This window comes from Pseudorca crassidens, chromosome 3, assembly GCF_039906515.1.
Source record: "Pseudorca crassidens isolate mPseCra1 chromosome 3, mPseCra1.hap1, whole genome shotgun sequence".
Lineage (NCBI taxonomy): Eukaryota > Metazoa > Chordata > Mammalia > Artiodactyla > Delphinidae > Pseudorca > Pseudorca crassidens.
Window position 1 is genome coordinate 21,327,939 of NC_090298.1, and position 18,498 is coordinate 21,346,436.

General features: G+C 33.7%; 1 pseudogene; it reads right to left on the bottom strand.

Moving 5' to 3' along the window:
- Window positions 1-12,519: 12,519 nt before the first annotated feature.
- Window positions 12,520-13,180, bottom strand: LOC137220611 (GTP-binding nuclear protein Ran-like; annotated as a pseudogene).
- Window positions 13,181-18,498: the final 5,318 nt, after the last annotated feature.

Below are 18,498 nucleotides of genomic sequence, written 5' to 3' on the forward strand. Positions count from 1 at the left end.
TATAGTCATTTTCACAATATTGATTCTTCCAATCCAACAACATGGTATATCTCTCCATCTGTTTATGTCATCTTTGATTTCTTTCATCAGTGCCTTATAGTTTTCTGCATGCAGGTCTTTTGTCTCCTTAGGTAAGTTTATTCCTAGGTATTTTATTTTTTTGTTGCAATGGTAAAAGGGATTGTTTCCTTAATTTCTCTTTCTGATTGTTCGTTGTTAGTGTATAGGAATGCCAGAGATTTCTGTACATTAATTTTGTATCCTGCAACTTTACCAAATTCATTGATTAGTTCTAGTAGATTTCTGGTGGCATCTTTAGGATTTTCTATGTATAGTATCATGTCATCTGCAAACAGTGACAGTTTTACTTCTTCTTTTCCGGCTTGTATTCCTTTTATTACACCATAAACAAAAATAAACTCCAAATGGATTAAAGACATAAATGTAAGACCAGACACTATAAAACTCTTAGAGGAAAACATAGGAAAAACACTCTTTCACATACCACAGCAAGATCTTCTATGACCCACCCCCTAGAGTAATGGAAATAAAAACAAAAATAAACAAATGGGACCTAATTAAACTTCAAAGTTTTTGCACAGCAAAGGAAACCATAAACAAGACGAAAAGACAACCCTCAGAATGGGATAAAATATTTGGAAATGAAACAACGGACAAAGCATTAATCTCCAAAACATATAAACAGTTCATGGAGTTCAATATTAAAAAAAGAAACAATTCAATTAAAAAATAGGTAGAAGGGGCTTCCCTGGTGGCACAGTGTTTGAGAGTCCACCTGCCGATGCAGGGGACGCGGGTTCGTGCCCCGGTCTGGGAGGATCCCACATGCCGCAGAGCGGCTGGGCCCGTGAGCCATGGCTGCTGAGCCTGCGTGTCCGGAGCCTGTGCTCCACAACGGGAGAGGCCACAGCAGTGAGAGGCCCGTGTACCGCAAAAAAAAAAAAAAAAAAAAAAAAAAAAGGCAGAAGACCTAAATAGACATTTCACCAAAGAAGACATAAAGATGGCCAAGAGGCACATGAAAAGATGCTCTACATCACTAATTATTAGAGAAACGCAAATCAAAACTACAATGAGGTATTTTTTTTCTAGATCAAAAAATCTAGAAACAATAAATGCTGGAGAGGGTGTGGAGAAAAGGGAATCCTCTTGCACTGTTGGTGGGAATGTAAATTGATACAGCCACTATGGGGAACAGTATGGAGGTTCCTTAAAAAGCTAAAAATAAAACTACCATATGACCCAGCCATCCCACTACTGGGAATATACCCTGAGAAAACCATAATTCAAAAAGAGGCATGTACCACAGTTTTCATTGCAACACTATTTACAATAGCCAGGACATGGAACCAACCTAAATGTTAACAGATGAATGGATAAAGAAGATGTGGCACCTATATACAATGGAATATTACTCAGCCATAGAAAGAAATGAAATTGAGTTATTTGTAGTGAGGTGGATGGACATAGAATCTGTCATACAGAGTGAAGAAAGTCAGAGAAAAAAAATTACTGTAGGCTAACGCATATATATGGAATCTAAAAAAAAAAAAAATTGGTACTGAGATGAACCTAGTGGCAGGGCAGGAATAAAGACGTAGACATAGAGAATGGACTTGAGGAGACATGGTGGGAGAGGGAAGATGGAGTGAAGTGAGAGTAGCATCGACATATATACATTACTGGATGTAAAATAGCTAGTGTGAAGCAGCAGCATAGCACAGGGAGATCAGTTCGGTGCTTTGCAATGACCTAGAGACGTGGGATAGGGAGGGTGGGAGGGAAGCTCAAGAGGGAGGGGATTTGGGGATATATGCATGCATATGGCTGATTCACTTTGTTGTACAGCAGAAACTAACAGTATTGTGAAGCAATTATACTCCAATAAAGATCTATTAAAAATATATATATATGGCAAATCCTGAGCCATATATAGTTCATATAAATTCTGCTTTCAAACTGAACAGTTCTTTCCTTAGCTCAATACTCTCATGCAGTAACTTATCATACCTATACTGGAAAAGTGAAGTAACACTTTTAACATGAAAGGTTTCTAGGTATATATTTCATCTTCTATGATATTGTAAGCAATATTTTTGCCATATATTTTACTATAACTTAAACGTGTCCTTTTTTTCAGCCTTTTTAATCTATTTCCTCACTACTTTTTTAGTTTTGGCTAACATTTTGTTTGCCATTTTTCTAGTCTTTTTTAATAGATTCCTTGCCTAATAGTTTCCACTTGATGCCTGGTATCAAAATCAGTGACACATATTTTAGGTTTTGTTGAGGGAGAAAAAAAAAGTTACCTCAAAACATATTTGTTTAAAACAGCAATGTTTATTATTTCTCACAATGCTTATGGTTCTCTGAGCAGATCTCTGGGCCAGCTGCTTACAAGCTGACAACATAGCATGGCCTCACTGATGTGTATGGGGCCTCAGAGGGAACACCAGGGAATGACTGGGTCTAATTCTCCATGTGGTGCTTAGAAGGAAGTTCCTGGATTATTCATGTGGTGGCTCAGGAATTCCAGCAGAGAGAGATGGCAAGTCATACTTCAAAATCTTGTTTAGAGTCTCCAGTTTTATCATATCTGCTAATGGTCTACTGGCTTATGCAAATCACATGGCGAATTCTGAATCTGAGGGGTAGAGAGAAAGAGTCCATGTTCTGAAGAAAGTAGGAGCAAGCTCATATTGCAAAATATATGCATACAGGAGTGGATGGGACTTTTGGTCACTTTTTTTTTTTATATCTACTGCAATATGGTATTGGGAACCCCCCCCAGCAATATTAAATTGTATATTCTCAGTAACACCACACTCAGTGCCTATCTTCTCTTTGTTCACAAGCAGCAAGTATAATGTGCTATTCATGTGTTTTACATTTTAGGAGCTATAGTCATATTCTGCATGAGCCAGATTGAATTTATTATTTAATTCCAAATCTTCCCTAATCTTGTATTCCTTATTGCCTTTAATGGTTTCATAATCCTTCAAGTCATCTAGGCTCTAAGTCTTCAAGTTATCATTGCATATCTCATTTTGATCCCATCAATCAGTTTCAAAGCAATGCTGACTCTATAATATGCCTTTTATTATATTTTTCCTTTCTATCCCCAATGCAAATGCTTTAGGGGGGGATTTTCTTATCTCAGTACCAATACTAACAAAGCAGATTTTTCTTTCTTAAATCTTCCCTCAAGAAAGTGCTATCAAAATTTTCCTAAAAAAAAAAATATTCAGTGAAGTTAAAGACACACGTTAGCAACTCACAACTCAGTAAATTTTCCACAACTTTAACCAGACTATCAAGGTCACCAAAGACCTGACACAACCTGTTTTTTATTTTTTTTTTGCCTTGATCCGTATACTAAGGCCAAATATATAAAGTGTTGATTTCCTGTACATTATGCTTCCACACTATTTGATCCATTCTCATTTCTTTCCTTGCAGCCTAAAATACTTGTTATTACCTTTTATTTCCAAATGGAAAAATTCATTTCAGTCCCCAGCAAATAAAACAAATAAAAGCCTCTGTAAACTGACCTTTTCAGATTAAAAAATCATATTATTAGCCCCACCACCATCATCACTTTCACCAACAAATGGAAAGCACTTCTTCCTCTGAACTCACAAAATTATTTAGGACCTTTCTTGCAGTATTTGAATTTTCAAGCTAGTAATAAAAATACCTGTTTACTTGTCTAGTTGTTCTATGATAGGAATAATGTCTAACATACTTTATATCCAGAAATATCTTGTACAAGGCCTTTAAAGATGAACTCAATAAATAATGGCAGAACAGAATCCTTTAGCTATGGAACAATAGATTTTGATATAAGTAGAATAAACTTCATAAAATAATAAAATAATTTATATTTAATTTCTACTGCATTTTTCCAAGGTCAATCTCTTGCCCTTAAAACAATAATTTTGCAAATCCCTCAAGGGCAAGATGTTAAAAGTAGAGACAAAAGAATCTGAAAGGAAGACTGGGGTTTTTTGACATTTTCACAGTGCTAAGGGAATAAAAATTTGAGTTCATTAGTTGCCAAGGAGAAGAAACCAAATTATAAAAGCAATATTAATATGTTATTCTTATATAATTAGGATGGTACCAGAGAATCCAGACAATCATACAAAGATTATTACACTCCCGCCAGTCAGTATGATATAATCTTCTTTTAATTTTGTTGCCTATCAGATTATAGGGTTAACTTACTCTTGATGATAAAAGCATCATTGAAAGCATTTATTATTTTTCATACATAGGCCTATGCTGCTCATATCTCTGTACCTCTCTTTACTCTGGGATGTTGACCGCATCATATTCTGGTTACCTCAGTGGCCCCAAATACTAAAACTGTGTCTTCCCATCCCAGTGAAGATTGATGAAATCCCTTCCAACTTCTCTGCCTCTGGGCATTGCTGCCCAGATTTTCAAATTCTCCCTCCATGTAAAGAATAGTTAACCCCTAAGAAGAAAACTGGAGCAAGTGAATATTGGCTCATTCTTCTTTGGTTTCGTTCTATCTAGGATCTTGTTTCATCAAATCTTGATTGCCACGGCAGCTTTCCAATATACGTATTATTCGGTTAAATTCCCCTTCCTTTTCTTCTTCTCCTTCTCCTCCTTCTTATTATTTTATTTGGCTTTCCTATATGTTCTGGGTAGGACTTTTGGTCTAACAAAATTACTCCATCCTAGCTGGGATTAGAAATCTCTATTATTTTCCACACAAATTAAAATCAGAGACTATTTCGAGAAGAAGCAAACGGTCAGTAGTTCCAATGGAACCTGAAATGTTAACAAGCTGACTAAAGAGCATCAATTAAATAATGTGTCACAGAAGTCACTGTCTTTAGCCAAAACTGATAATGTCAAGTGTGGAGTGTTTGGGAAAAAGCCAATGTCAGAGTGTGTTGTTGAATGATTGACAGTTGCTCTAATAATGTATGGAATGCATCATGCATTTTAGTTACTGAATGAAAGACAGCACATACAGAGAATGAAGGTGAGTATTGTGGGGATAAGTACATAAGTAGCTTCTTTTTCTGTTCTTCACTTATTTCCCCCTAGGTCTTCATGAATGACTAAGTCTAATAAATGAATTTGGAAGAAAAAAATAAGCATAAGTTAACAAATATACAGTAAATGTCAACTAGCTACAGTAATTGTAAAATAGCAATGTATATGCATGTACGTCAATTTTGGATAAGGTAAAATGTGAAATGATGTGGGTCTTAGAATCAATAAAGGTATGTATGCCACTTCCCTCAGTGTGAGCTTCATCAGGATTCAAGGCCTTATTTAATCTTCCATTCCACTTACTTTTTTGTCTTATTTCTCAATTGTTTCAGAACTTGAATAGAGAAGTGGTGTTACTTATTTTTTTTCTTTCAAATCCTAGTAGCTGTATTAAGGATTGTATCCTTTCAAGTAAACAGAGTTGTGAGTCAATAAGATCAGATTTGTAAGTTCCTTCTGTCCTAGAGCAAGAGAAGAAATGAAAAAAAAAGGGGTAATGGGATTCAGATCCCCTTTAGAGTAATTGTTGATCTAAAAGTGCTACATTCATTTTGAAGATAATAAATTGGGCTAATGAAATTAACTTTATTAGGAGTTACAGAAGGGAAGCAGTAAGCAGTATACTGTTTAAGATTTTGTAAAGCAGGAAGACTGTATGAAATTACAAAACATGACATTCTAAAATATTAGCATATGTGGCATATAAATTAAATGCCATTGCCCTTTTCTGACTCAGAGTTTTGAAATTTAGCAAAAGCAGTAGTTTGTAAATCATAGAATGAATTCAAGCAACCTAACTTGTTTTGGGCATATTTTACAGATCCTATTTTATCCTGTTACCCAAGAAACCACTTGCATCTATCATGTTACTCTGGACCATTTTCCTCTTTAAAGAATTCACATTTAGCCTTCTGTACCCCAAAACCACGTATTGCTACCTCAGGGACATGTTGCCTAGATTCTATCAATGCTTCCTATAAATTTCCCTTATAATGACAATATTGGCTAAATAATAACAAATGCCAAAAGCACTCTGTAGCTTATGTTCAGTGTTGTTTGGCCAGATTCCTCAGGCTGTTGATACTGCTCTACTGTAATCTATTCAGCCAGAATGATCTTTTTGAATTTACAAGCCATCAAGGGACAGGAATCATACTAAACTCTGGCTTATGCCACATTTCTAAATGTGCTAGTCCTTGATCTTTATATGACTCTGAACCAGTCAGCACTTACGATCAAGGCGTTTTTACCCATACCTTTCTCTCTGAAAATATTGACTTAGTTGAATATCTGCCAAGCCCTCTTCCCTGTCACATCCATCATCTTCCTGGAATCTCTATCCATATAGCATATAGAAAGATTTTTAGTTATAAAAATGACACAAAGTTCAAAGGAAATAATAATGCAAGTTTCTGCATTTGTGTCTGTTCTCTACATATTTAATAATTTTGAAGCCTAACATAAAGACTTGCATACAGTAACTGTTTGCTAAACTTTTATAGAATGGATGATTAACAGTTTACCTCCAATAAAATATAGATGACCATAAAATGTTTTGCCTATTAATCATAATAAATGGGTGAAGATCAAGAAGTTGGTAGACGATGAACATAAGACATGAAAGCACATGATATAATGTGACCTACAATGAAATCTCCCTAAGATTTTTTTTCTTTAAAATGTACATGTTAAAACATATATGGTTGGGCTTCCCTGGTGGCACAGTGGTTGAGAGTCCGCCTACTGATGGAGGGGACGCGGGTTCGTGCCCCGGTCCAGGAAGATCCCACATGCAGCAGAGCGGCTAGGCCTGTGAGCCATGGCCACTGAGCCTGCGCATCCGGAGCCTGTGCTCCACAACGGGAGAGGCCACAACAGTGAGAGGCCCTCGTACCACAAAAAACACACACACACACACACACAAAAAAAAGAAGAAAACATATATGGTTTAAACTCTGTGTTCCTATGTCTGAATTTTTTTATGAGTTTCTGTACATTTAAGCTCATGAGTTACTATTTGGGATGCAGAAGGGCTCTGATTTTGAGAAATTTATAAAATAAATTTGAAAACTTCTTTTCTGTCTCAATGATGGTTTTTATCATTGAGCTTTGTATATGATTTATTTTTGAGATACAATTCATGCTTATAAAGAGATATTCACGGTAGCAACAAGTTGTCTTTGTTTTAAGTAATTAAGTTGGAATAAGTTACCTATACATTCATAGAGAAAAAAAAACCTCTAAGTATGGCTTTTAAGAATACTGTTGCTTTCACTTCTCTGTGCTAAAATATAAGTCTCAAGTTTTTCATAGCCATTCTCACACAGAGAGTAGGAGTAGCAGGCCACCCATTTACTTTCAGCTTTTAATTAATGTGAAAGAATAGACTACCCTGAAACACATGCCCAATAAAAACATCTAAATAAATAATGAAAAGGGGATCAGACCATTTGCTATATATGATTCGGTAGAGGAAGCGTTTGGTCAATCAGAATTTCAGCTAGAGTTGTCTTAGGACCTCTGATGACATTAGAAAAATAGTAGAAATAAATTGTCAAGGGAACTGATGTAAGTGTAATCTAATGATCCAGCACAAAAAATTAGCAATTCAGGAGACTCAAATGTGCATAGGTTGAAAGATCATTAACTCTGAAACAGGATTTTTCTTTTCATTTGGCATTGATATCATTTCCATCTCATACTCTGGGGTGAGCCTGTCCAGTGAAAAACACTGCCCCTGAGTGCTTCATGCTTGAGCACTGAGGGCTTTATTCCTCCATTAGAGGGCATGCTTTATTCTGCTATTTGAATTAATCAAGAAAATTTACTGCTAGTTTACAATTTGCATAGCACTACTGACACCAAGTAAGAGCCTTTCATTTCTCTAAAAGCAATATTTGTTGTTTGCTTTACGGTTTCTTTATTCATGGGATTTTACTTCCACTGCCTCCTTGAATGTTTGTTTCTAAATCTGTTGCCTAAGCACTTAGCTTGCTTCTAATCCTTTGCATCACTAATAACTCAGCCTTTCCAAGCCAGTGGGTCACTAAATTGCACTTATTTTTCTTTCTGAATAAAAAATATATAGTATTTTATACTTTTTCATCAGTTATTGCTTGTTCATCCTTGCTTCAAATGTATATTAGCATAATTATATTTTTCAAAATCTTAACTTTTCTTCTCAAAGATAAAGACATGAGTCTGTGAGACTACATAGTACTTGGTGAATTTTAAGTGTCGTAAAGATAATCATCAGATAGAGTATCAGGGAAAAAATTAACTTCTATTCCAAAATATCTTTGTTAGGTTTAAATGTGGCCTATGGTATAAGTCACTCTGTTTAGTGGTACTCAGGAAGAACAGTGATGTATGTTTAATTTTTATAAATAGAAGTATATTTTCTAAAATGACCATGAATTTTTACATCTACTTGCAGTACATGAGAATAATGTTTTATTTACACTCTCATTTATTACTAAATGTTCTTAATAATTTACCTTTTGTAAACTGATACATAAAAAATATAACAATATATTAATTTTAATATGTTTGTTAGTGACATAATATTTCTGGTCATTTGTCTTTATCTTCTGTCATTATTTGTTTATACCCTATTCTCATACTTTTTTATTAGTTTGTAGAAACTCTAGGAACACAAATCTCTTATTACAAGGGATATTTTCTCTCAATCTTATATTTGTACATCCTCTATGGTGTCTTCAAATATAAACAGACATACACAAACAAATCCATACAGTAAAATCTGTCAGTTTTTGTCTTCACATCTGGATCTTTTCATTGATTAAAAATTAGTTGTAAAAACAAGCCACTGTAAATATACTCTTCCATATGCTCAATTGTATTTTTGAAGGTTTTTTTTTCATTTTTTGATTGCAGCTTTTTAATCCATTTGAAACACATTTATGGTGGTTTGAGGTCAGGACCAAGCTTCATCTTTCAATATGGATAAACAACTATTTCAAGGCTGTTTAATTACTTGAAATGGCAAGCTTTTCATGAATCATATGCCCATACATGCATATATCTATCTCTACATTTTAAATTCTGGCTCATCAATATCTTTGTTTATTTTTCAATTTGTTTTACTGAGATTTTTTTTTTAATTTAAGTCTATAGACATTTTATCCAATGCTAAGAAAGTATGGAATAAAGTTCAATAATTTCTTGGTTTCTCTCCTATAATTCCTTTCTTTCTTTTACTTGAAAAATATTTATCGACGTGTCTACTGTAGGTCAGAAATACCCAATAGTAAACAGGAAAAAGGTAACACTAGGAAGAAAGAAAAAGCAGTAGTATAAACAGATAAATGCAACTGAAAACTGTGTAAGTACTGTTAAATGATTTTCCTATCCAAGAGGATTTTATTGCAGAAAGATAGTTACTAATGTTTTTAGTTTGTTTAATGTTTAAATTATTAATTGTAATTACATTTATTCTAAAGATCTTAAAAAACACACGATATATCTTTTTTTACTTTTATAATAATAGTTATCTTGAAAAGTAATTTCATATTTCCTTATACTAATTTTACTGTTTAAACAAATCATTTTGTTGACTACTTCTAAGTGCTTCAAATACTATAACAATACAGAAATCATTAACTATAAAAGTTTATTTCTTCTCCTATACTATTTAAAGGAATTGCATTATGTAATTTATTCATTTTCTTCATACTTTTTCCCATACTTTTCAAGGATAGAATCATAATCTCAGAACTAGAAATAAAATAGCATAATATCTCTGCCTAGGTTATGGGTTGTGATTTGCCAACAACTGACTTCTAATTCAACAATGAGGCCTGATTGTACCTACTAAGGTGTCTCAATAATCTTTATTTAAACATTGTTCTAGGCCACTTTTAAACATCATATTAATTTTCTAAGTCACATAACCCTCTAAACTTGTGCATTTCCTTGTAATCTGAAGCTTTTTCAGTGTGTAACCATGTCTACCAAGTTTAATTTTCTTTATCTCCCATGTTCCTTAAATATTTAGAAACATCAAGTGGCATCACATACTATATTTTACAGGGTGGTCCAGAGTTTATATATCCTAGGAATTCAGAGATTGGGTATGCAGTCTGGTTTTCTCTAAGCAGTAGATCAAGCTACTATCCTTCATCAGATTTGGGGAATGCTTTCTACCTGACCATTCCGTAAAAACTGGAACTGATAAGCATTTCTGTTTCTAGTGTATGTCCTACTTTTACTAGAATAGTTTGGCTTATTCACAGTTCCCTTTATTTATCCTTCTCTATTTTTGAGTGGGAAAAAATTAGTAAACCACAGTTTTTATACAGACAAATGCTTAATATTATGGAATAATCATATATATATATATAAACCAATAATGGTTATTACTATATAATAATAATATATAAAACCAATAATTTGAATTTTTATTCTCTCTTGTCCATTACCACTGCCTAGTCAATAGGCTTCCTATTAACATTAACTCCTTTAACATTTAGATACTTCTATTTTTGAAAGCCTTTTTGCTTTCTGGAACAAAGTGTTCTGGCGCTATCTTCAGTGCAGGCATATCTGTTTGAATATAATGCACACGTTCCTGAAAGATCTTGCGTTCTGTAAAATCACCACTAACAATCACAGGGCTTATGGAGAAAATGGCACTGGCTAAATCATATGAAGCTATGTAAACAGAGTGCTAACAAAAACAGTAATTGGCATCTTGGGAAATAACTGGGGCAGATCAGGCAAACAGCACAGGTTTTCTGGAAGTTGCCTTGGGGGATATTAAAATTGCACAAAAATAATAGGGATGAAACTTTGGCTTGTGGGAGGTACAGAATCAATGCAGAGGGAAGTGACGCTCTAGGCAAGTAAAACCTACCTTGAGCCTAGAACGCTTTAGTGGTGGGATTATAGCTCTCTGGAGTAAACTCAGGGCAGAGACCCATTTTCAATTTTCCAAAAATAGAGATGAAGGGACTCTTGCCTACGAAATAACCAAGCTTACTACCTTTTGTTGAGGGTTACGATTAGCCATTATTTTGGCTCACTTCCTTCAGTAAATCAGACATGAATCCACACAGCCTTTTTTTTTTTTTTTGCGGTACGCGGGCCTCTCACTGTTGTGGCCTCTCTCATTGCGGAGCACAGGCTCCACGCAGGCTCAGCGGCCATGGCTCACGGGCCCAGCCGCTCCGTGGCATGTGGGATCTTCCCAGACCGGGGCACGAACCCGTGTCGCCTGCATTGGCAGGCGGACTCTCAACCACGGCGCCACCAGGGAAGCCCCCACACAACCGTTTTTTAACTTAACACTCAACTCTCCCCTCGTTATTAATGATGTAGGAATAAAAATGGTTAATGGAAGGATGTTATCGCAGAAGGAAATTTCTTGCAACAGCATGGAAGCAGCTTCTTTGAAACAGTTTGTAATTTTTTTTTTAATTTAGAAATAATGTTGGAGATAAAAATCTGTGAGCTCATATTTAAATTTTAAAAAATCTCGGGACTCATAGAAAATAGTTTGAGAGGACAAATATAAAACATTCATCATTCACATTTTGACAACACATATAACATTTTCTTCTTTTTGGTCCTGAGTTTACATTGATACTTCTGATTTTCACTTACATTTCCAAATGCTTTAATCTTTTATAAATAAAACCTAATTTTCTCTATATCAATGCATATTTATATCTTTCACTTTTAACCTAAACTGGGATTATATCTCATTTACTTTTATAACTCTCCAAGTGTTTATTGAACAAGTCAAAATTTTTCTAAGACACAGAAAAAATAATAAATAATGCTGATAGATTTTTCTAATGATAGATTACCCTACTTTCGTGGAATAAACCCTGTTTGTCCTGATTCATTTTAAGTACTACTGAATGGCTTGATATTCTAAGATTTTATTTATATTTTGTCATTTCTTCAAAATAAAATTTATAATGTTTTTGTGCTGTTATAACCTGGTAAGATGATTGGATAAGATTTTTTATATTTTCTATGTTATGGAACATTTTAAATAAAATCGAAACTGTCCCTTGTCAATTTTGTTAATTTATGCTTCACTATAAAAACATCCATTTGCTTATTTTTTTTTTTTTAGATATTTGAAATACAACTTTATTCTGATTCTAAATGGAAAGAAATGGGAATGACAGTAACAAACAAGATTCCACCACTGAATATTGTGATGTGACTATAGCAGTCTTATACGTGAAACTCAAGGAGGAAATAACTGTGTCCCAAAATACATAAATATGCAGGTACAAAAAAAATGAAGGTTTTTTTTTTTTTAACTGCCACATTCACTCCGAAGCCCATTCATCTCTTTCATCATCCCAAAGATTAATCACATGCTCTGCTTAGCTATATAATAAAGAGGCAAACATGTTGTACCACTGACATCACAGGTCAGTTGCCTATAAAACTAGACTTCTGACGCTGGGCTCCAGCTTCACTTTCTCACGGGTCATCATCTTCATCCAGGAGGGCAGTTGTCTGAGCAACCTCTAGATCGTGCTTGTACTGCACTGCCAACGCTGGGTCCATGACCACCTCTGGCGGGGCAAAAGCAGGCATGGCGACAAACTCTAAGTTAGGGTCTCCGATCAGTTTTCTAGCAAACCAGAGGAAGCTTTTCAAAGTTGTAGTTACTTTTGGCAGAAATGTCATAGTACTGATGATTCTTCTTTCGGTGGAAGACAATTGACTTTGCCTTAACCTTTCTGTCCTTGATGTCCACTTTGTTGCCACACAACACGATGGGGATGTGATCTCTATGCCAGGTCTCTATGCCAGTTATGCACATTCTTGTAAGTAACTCTCGATGTTACATCAAACATTATAATGGCACACTGAGCTTGGATATAATATAATAGCCATCTCTCAATCCACCAAATTTCTCCTGACCAGCTGTATCCCATACATTGAACTTAACAGGTCATCTGTTGGTATGGAACACAAGGGGATGGACCTCAACACCCAAGGTAGCTACATACTTCTAAAATTCACCAGTCAGATGACATCTCACAAATGTAGTTTTACCAGTACCACCATCCCCAATCAATACCAATTTGAACTGAAATTGGGGTTCTACTTGGGCGGCCATGGTGATGCTACTTCCAGAAGCGTCTCTGCGCTCGTCTGACTGAGGGCTCCATTTGCTTAGTTTTTAGAATGCATTTGTCCAAAGTTGCACATCATATTATTTTACATGATTTTATTACCTTTCATATCTGTGGCTATATGTTACATTATTTCATCTTTTCAGTCATAGACAGGCACTGGTATCATACATTAAAAAGAGACAAATATTTATTTGTCAGGTTATATTTTCATTGTTATATTAATTTTATATATTCGAATGTAGTGGATATTTTAATATCCAAAAAGGAGAAAAATATCTAAATGAAAATGTGAACTCCAAGTAAACAGCATTTATCTAACACAAACAACAAATAGTATATAAACAAAGAAAAGAAACCTAGGTTCTAAACCTAGATATCTATGACCTTGAGTAATTTACTTAATTTTCTACGTGACTTACATAATGCTTGTTATTACAAATTGGATCTCAGTAATATCACTCTAAATAGGAAAGTGTTCCCTGGGTAGGGGTGTGTGTGTGTGTGTGTGTGTGTGGTGTGAGCACACGTGCATGCACATGTGCGCGTGCATGCACATATGCACATATTTTACAAACTACAAACTACTCAGAACAAACAATAATGCAAAATGGAGAATTAAGCTTTTTATCTATTATAGCCCCTGGTTTTGTCAAATGTATACCAAAATCTTTCAGAGATGTAACACATTTTTCCCCCTTAATAAGAGGTTTTTATACCCAAGTATCCAAATCTCATTAACTCTATCAATATGACCATGGGTACATCCTCACTGGGAAAACCTTCCTAGAATTTTCTCATTTGACTAACACTGTACATTGTCTTATTTGATTAAATAATTTAAATCGAATGAAGGATTCCAAGGAGCTCTTTTTTTGCAAAGAAAAAATATTTAACCCTGTAATGAGTGGCAGATACCAATCTTTGTTAAACTTTGAATTTAATTTCTCAAATATAATTCTCTTTGAATGGCACTGTACTTATGAAGTGTCCAAACCCTTCTTGCAAATTATAGATTAATCACAAGGATGCATTTTTATTGTTCAATTTCCTCTAATACAGAAAAAATCATTCAAATAAAAATGTAAAATAAATGGATACAATTAAGTAATCTTATCTTTCTGTAATACTCTAGGTATACTGTATTCTATAGGACCATTGATACAGAGATATTGATAATATCTCAATCACTATTTATTGCTGCCTGAAACAATCACTATTTGTTACGGTCCAAATCAGTCCTGATCTAGTTTATAATAAATCGAAATAGGACCAAGGCATACAAGATATCGCCAAATGTTATTTTATCTACAAAATGAGGATAATTTTAACAAAATGAACATTCTTAAAGGCTTTTTGGAAATAGTTCATACACATTATAAGCATGTGATGCCTAATAGGTTTCTTTATGCTTTACACTATTCATTATTATTATATTAAAATGAATGGGCATAGCAAGAATGGTTATTGTTCAGTCTGAAATGATAGAACACATTTTTTAATCTTTTTCTTTAACTCATATTATTTATTTATTTATTATTATTTTTTAACATCTTTATTGGAGTATAATTGCTTTACAATGGCGTGTTAGTTTCTGCTATATAACAAAGTGAATCAGCTATAGGTATACATATATCCCCATATGCCCTCTCTCTTGCATCTCCCTCCCACCCTCCCTATCCCACCCCTCAAGGTGGTCACAAAGCACCGAGCTGATCTCCCTGTGCTATGTGGATGCTTCCCACTAGCTATCTATTTTACATTTGGTAGTGTATATATGTCCATGCCACTCTCTCACTTCGTCCCAGCTTACCCTTCCAACTCCCCGTGTCCTCAAATCCATTCGCTACATATGTGTTTTTATTCCTGTCCTGCCTGTAGGTTCTTCAGAACCTTTTTTTTTTTTTTTTTTAGATTTCATATATATGTGTTAGCAGATGCTATTTGTCTTTCTCTTTCTGATTTACTTCACTCTGTACAACAGACTCTAGGTCCATCCACCTCACTGCAAATAATTCAATTTCATTTCTTTTTATGGCTGAGGAATATTCCATTGTATATATGTGCCACATCTTCTTTATCCATTCATTTGTCGATGGACACTTAGGTTGCTTCCATGTCCTGGCTATTGTAAATAGAGCTGCAATGAACATTGCGGTACATGACTCTTTTTGAATTATGGTTTTCTCAGGGTGTATGCCTAGTAGTGGGATTGCTGGGTCATATGGTAGGTCTATTTTTAGTTTTTTAAGGAAAAAACACATTCACATTAGAAAATTGCTTTTATTTGAATATTGATATTTAATAATTGTATCACTTCAAAATGTCTAAATCATACAGATATATAGATATAAGGATAGATACACAAGGATAGATACATAGGTAGATTCCTTATGGTGGTATACTTAACTGAATTTGGGATTAGGAACTATACTGATAGATATACTAAGAGCAGATATTATTTCTATGAATATTTTAAAAGAAAAAATTATTTAAGTTTTATGTTTAACATTTGATATATGAAATATTCACAATTTAAAAAGTAAATGAAATATTTTACAATAAAGTTGTCAGTTATCCTTTATAAATTGTTGGCTTTTTTAAAGAGAATAATCAAATAAATTTTATTTGTTGAAATGTCTATAATATTTAATGCCATCTCCTCTTCAAAATTCCTGATATTTGTCATACAAAGTGTATTTAGTGTTTTTCCATCCTGAAATAAATTTGTGCAGCTTTAAAGCGTGACAGTTACAATTATAGAAGATTTCTGTTGATTTCTTGGATGGATGTTTTTTACTCTCTGATTCCCATGTAAAATAGCATAGAATATGTTCATACTATGAATTCCAGCATGTCTGAGATGGAAAGAAGTGAAAGTGATCAGAATGTTATTAATGGTATTACACTGTGAACATGTACACAGAGGCAATACAACTGGTTCAGGAAGTACTGATCCAGGGATTGCAAATAGTGTTAGCAAGTGATTGAGATTCAGGACAGGAAGTGTTAATTGCACCATGTTAGAGTGAGCCTAGATGATTTTTTTTTTAAAGAGCAATTTACTTAAAAGGGGTATGCATTCTTTTTAAAATGAATATCTTATTTGCAAATTGAAGATTAAACAGCTTTTGCTCTATAAATAATTGTGGGGGGTGGTAGATGAATGCTTTATTTAAATATTAATTCTTAGCTGTGTATATTTTTTTCAGACATTCACTGAGAAAATTGATTTTGTTATTTAGTACATTCACCAAGCAAAATATCTGTTTAGTCTTAAAGACATCAATCAGGAAACGATATGCATTTTAATCCAACAAATGTATTAGTTTAGACAGTAAATTTTAAATTTGAACCTAAGAAATGTTTTAACATAGCCTAGTAAATCTGCATTTTTATTTAAAGCTTAATTAACTTTACTATAACATAACAAACAATTGAGCAAAGGACTTTGGAAGAGACATATCTCCAAAGACATGCAAATGGCCAACAGGTATATGAAAATATAAAAAGATGTTCAACATCACTAATCATTAAGGATATTCAAATCAAAACCACAATGAGATATTATCATGGACAAGTACTGCATGATTCCACTTGCTAATCAAACTCATAAAAGGATAAAATATAGTAGTGGTAACCAGGGCTTGGGTGGTAAGGGAAATGAGTTGTTATTCAATGGATATATAGTTTCAGTTATGGTAGATGAATAAATTCTATGTGTTTGCTGTATAACATAATGTCTATAGTTAACAATATAGCATTGTGTACTTCAGTAGTTGTTAAAAGGGCAGGTCTCATGTTAAGTATTCCTACTAAACAGAAAAAGAAAAAAGGACACAGAAAACTTTTGGAGGTGATGAATATGTTTATTAACTTGATTGTGCTGTGGCATCATGGGTGTTTGCAAATGCCCAACTCATTAAATTGTACACATTAAATATGTGCATTTCTTTAGATATCAATTAAATCTTGATAAAAGTTAAAAAAAATCATTAGTATTCAGATAATATAGAAAAACTGAGCAGATAAAAAATACAAATATACCAAGTTCTAAAAAGTAAAACTGACAAGCCACAGAAAAAGGGATTGAAAAAGGTGAATAAATATATAAAATAATAAATTACACTGATAATCAATGTAAAATAAACATTTATATTCTTAATAATTCATTAAAAATTACAAATCTATCTATGCTAAGTTGACAAGAAATGGAAGAAATGTGATTTTTTTATATGGTATTAATGAGGTTAAAATATGGAGCAATCACATATATTGGTCTACAGTTTTCTTTTCCAGTAGTGTCCTTATCTGGCTTTGATGTTGAGATAATGCTGGCCTCATAAAATGAGTCTGGATGTGTTTCCTCCTTGTTAATTTTTTGGAACAGCTTGAGATGGACTGGCATTAATTCTTCTTTAAATGTTTGGTAGAATTCACCAGTGAAGCCATCTGATCCTGGGCTTTTCTGTGTTGGGAAGTTTTTGATTAGTGATTCAATCTCCTTATTTGTTACTGGTCTGTTCAGATTTTCTGTCTCTTCCTGATTCAGTCTTGGGTGATTGTATATTTCTAAAAATTCATCTATTCTTTCTAACTTTTCCAAATTTTTTTGGTGTAGAATTTTTCATAGTAGTCTCTTATGATCCTGTGCATTTCTGTCCTATCAGTTGTAATGTTTTCTCTTTCATTTCTCATTTTATTTATTACAGTTTTCTCTTTTTTTTTCTTAGTTATTCTACTTAAAGTTTTGTCAGTTTTATCTTTACAAGAAACAAGCTCTTAGTTTCAGTGATTTTTTTTGGTCCAAATTTCACTTATTTCTGCTCTGATCTTTGTTATTTCCTTCTTTTACCACCATTGGGCTTAGTTTGTTTTTTTTCTAGTTCCTTGAGGAGGTATAAAGTTATGTTGTTTATTTGACACTTTTCTAATTTCTTAATAAATGTATTTATCACTACAAACTTCCCTCTCAGAACTGCTTTGGCAGCATCCCATAGGTTTGGGTATGCTGTATTTCCATTTTCATTTGTTTTGAGGTATTTTTTATTTCTTTTAAGGTTTCTTCTTCTTAAGGAGTATGTTGTTTAATTTAAACATGATTTAAAATTTTCCAGGTTTCCTCTTCTTGATTTTTAGTTTCTTACTATTGTGGCTGGAAATGATACTTGGTATTATTTCACTTTTCCTGCATTTGATAAGATTTGCTTCATAGCCTATCATATCCCTGATGAATATAGATGCAAAAATTCTCAACAAAATATTAGCAAACCTAATTCATCAGTACATTAAAAGGATCATATACCATGACCAAGTG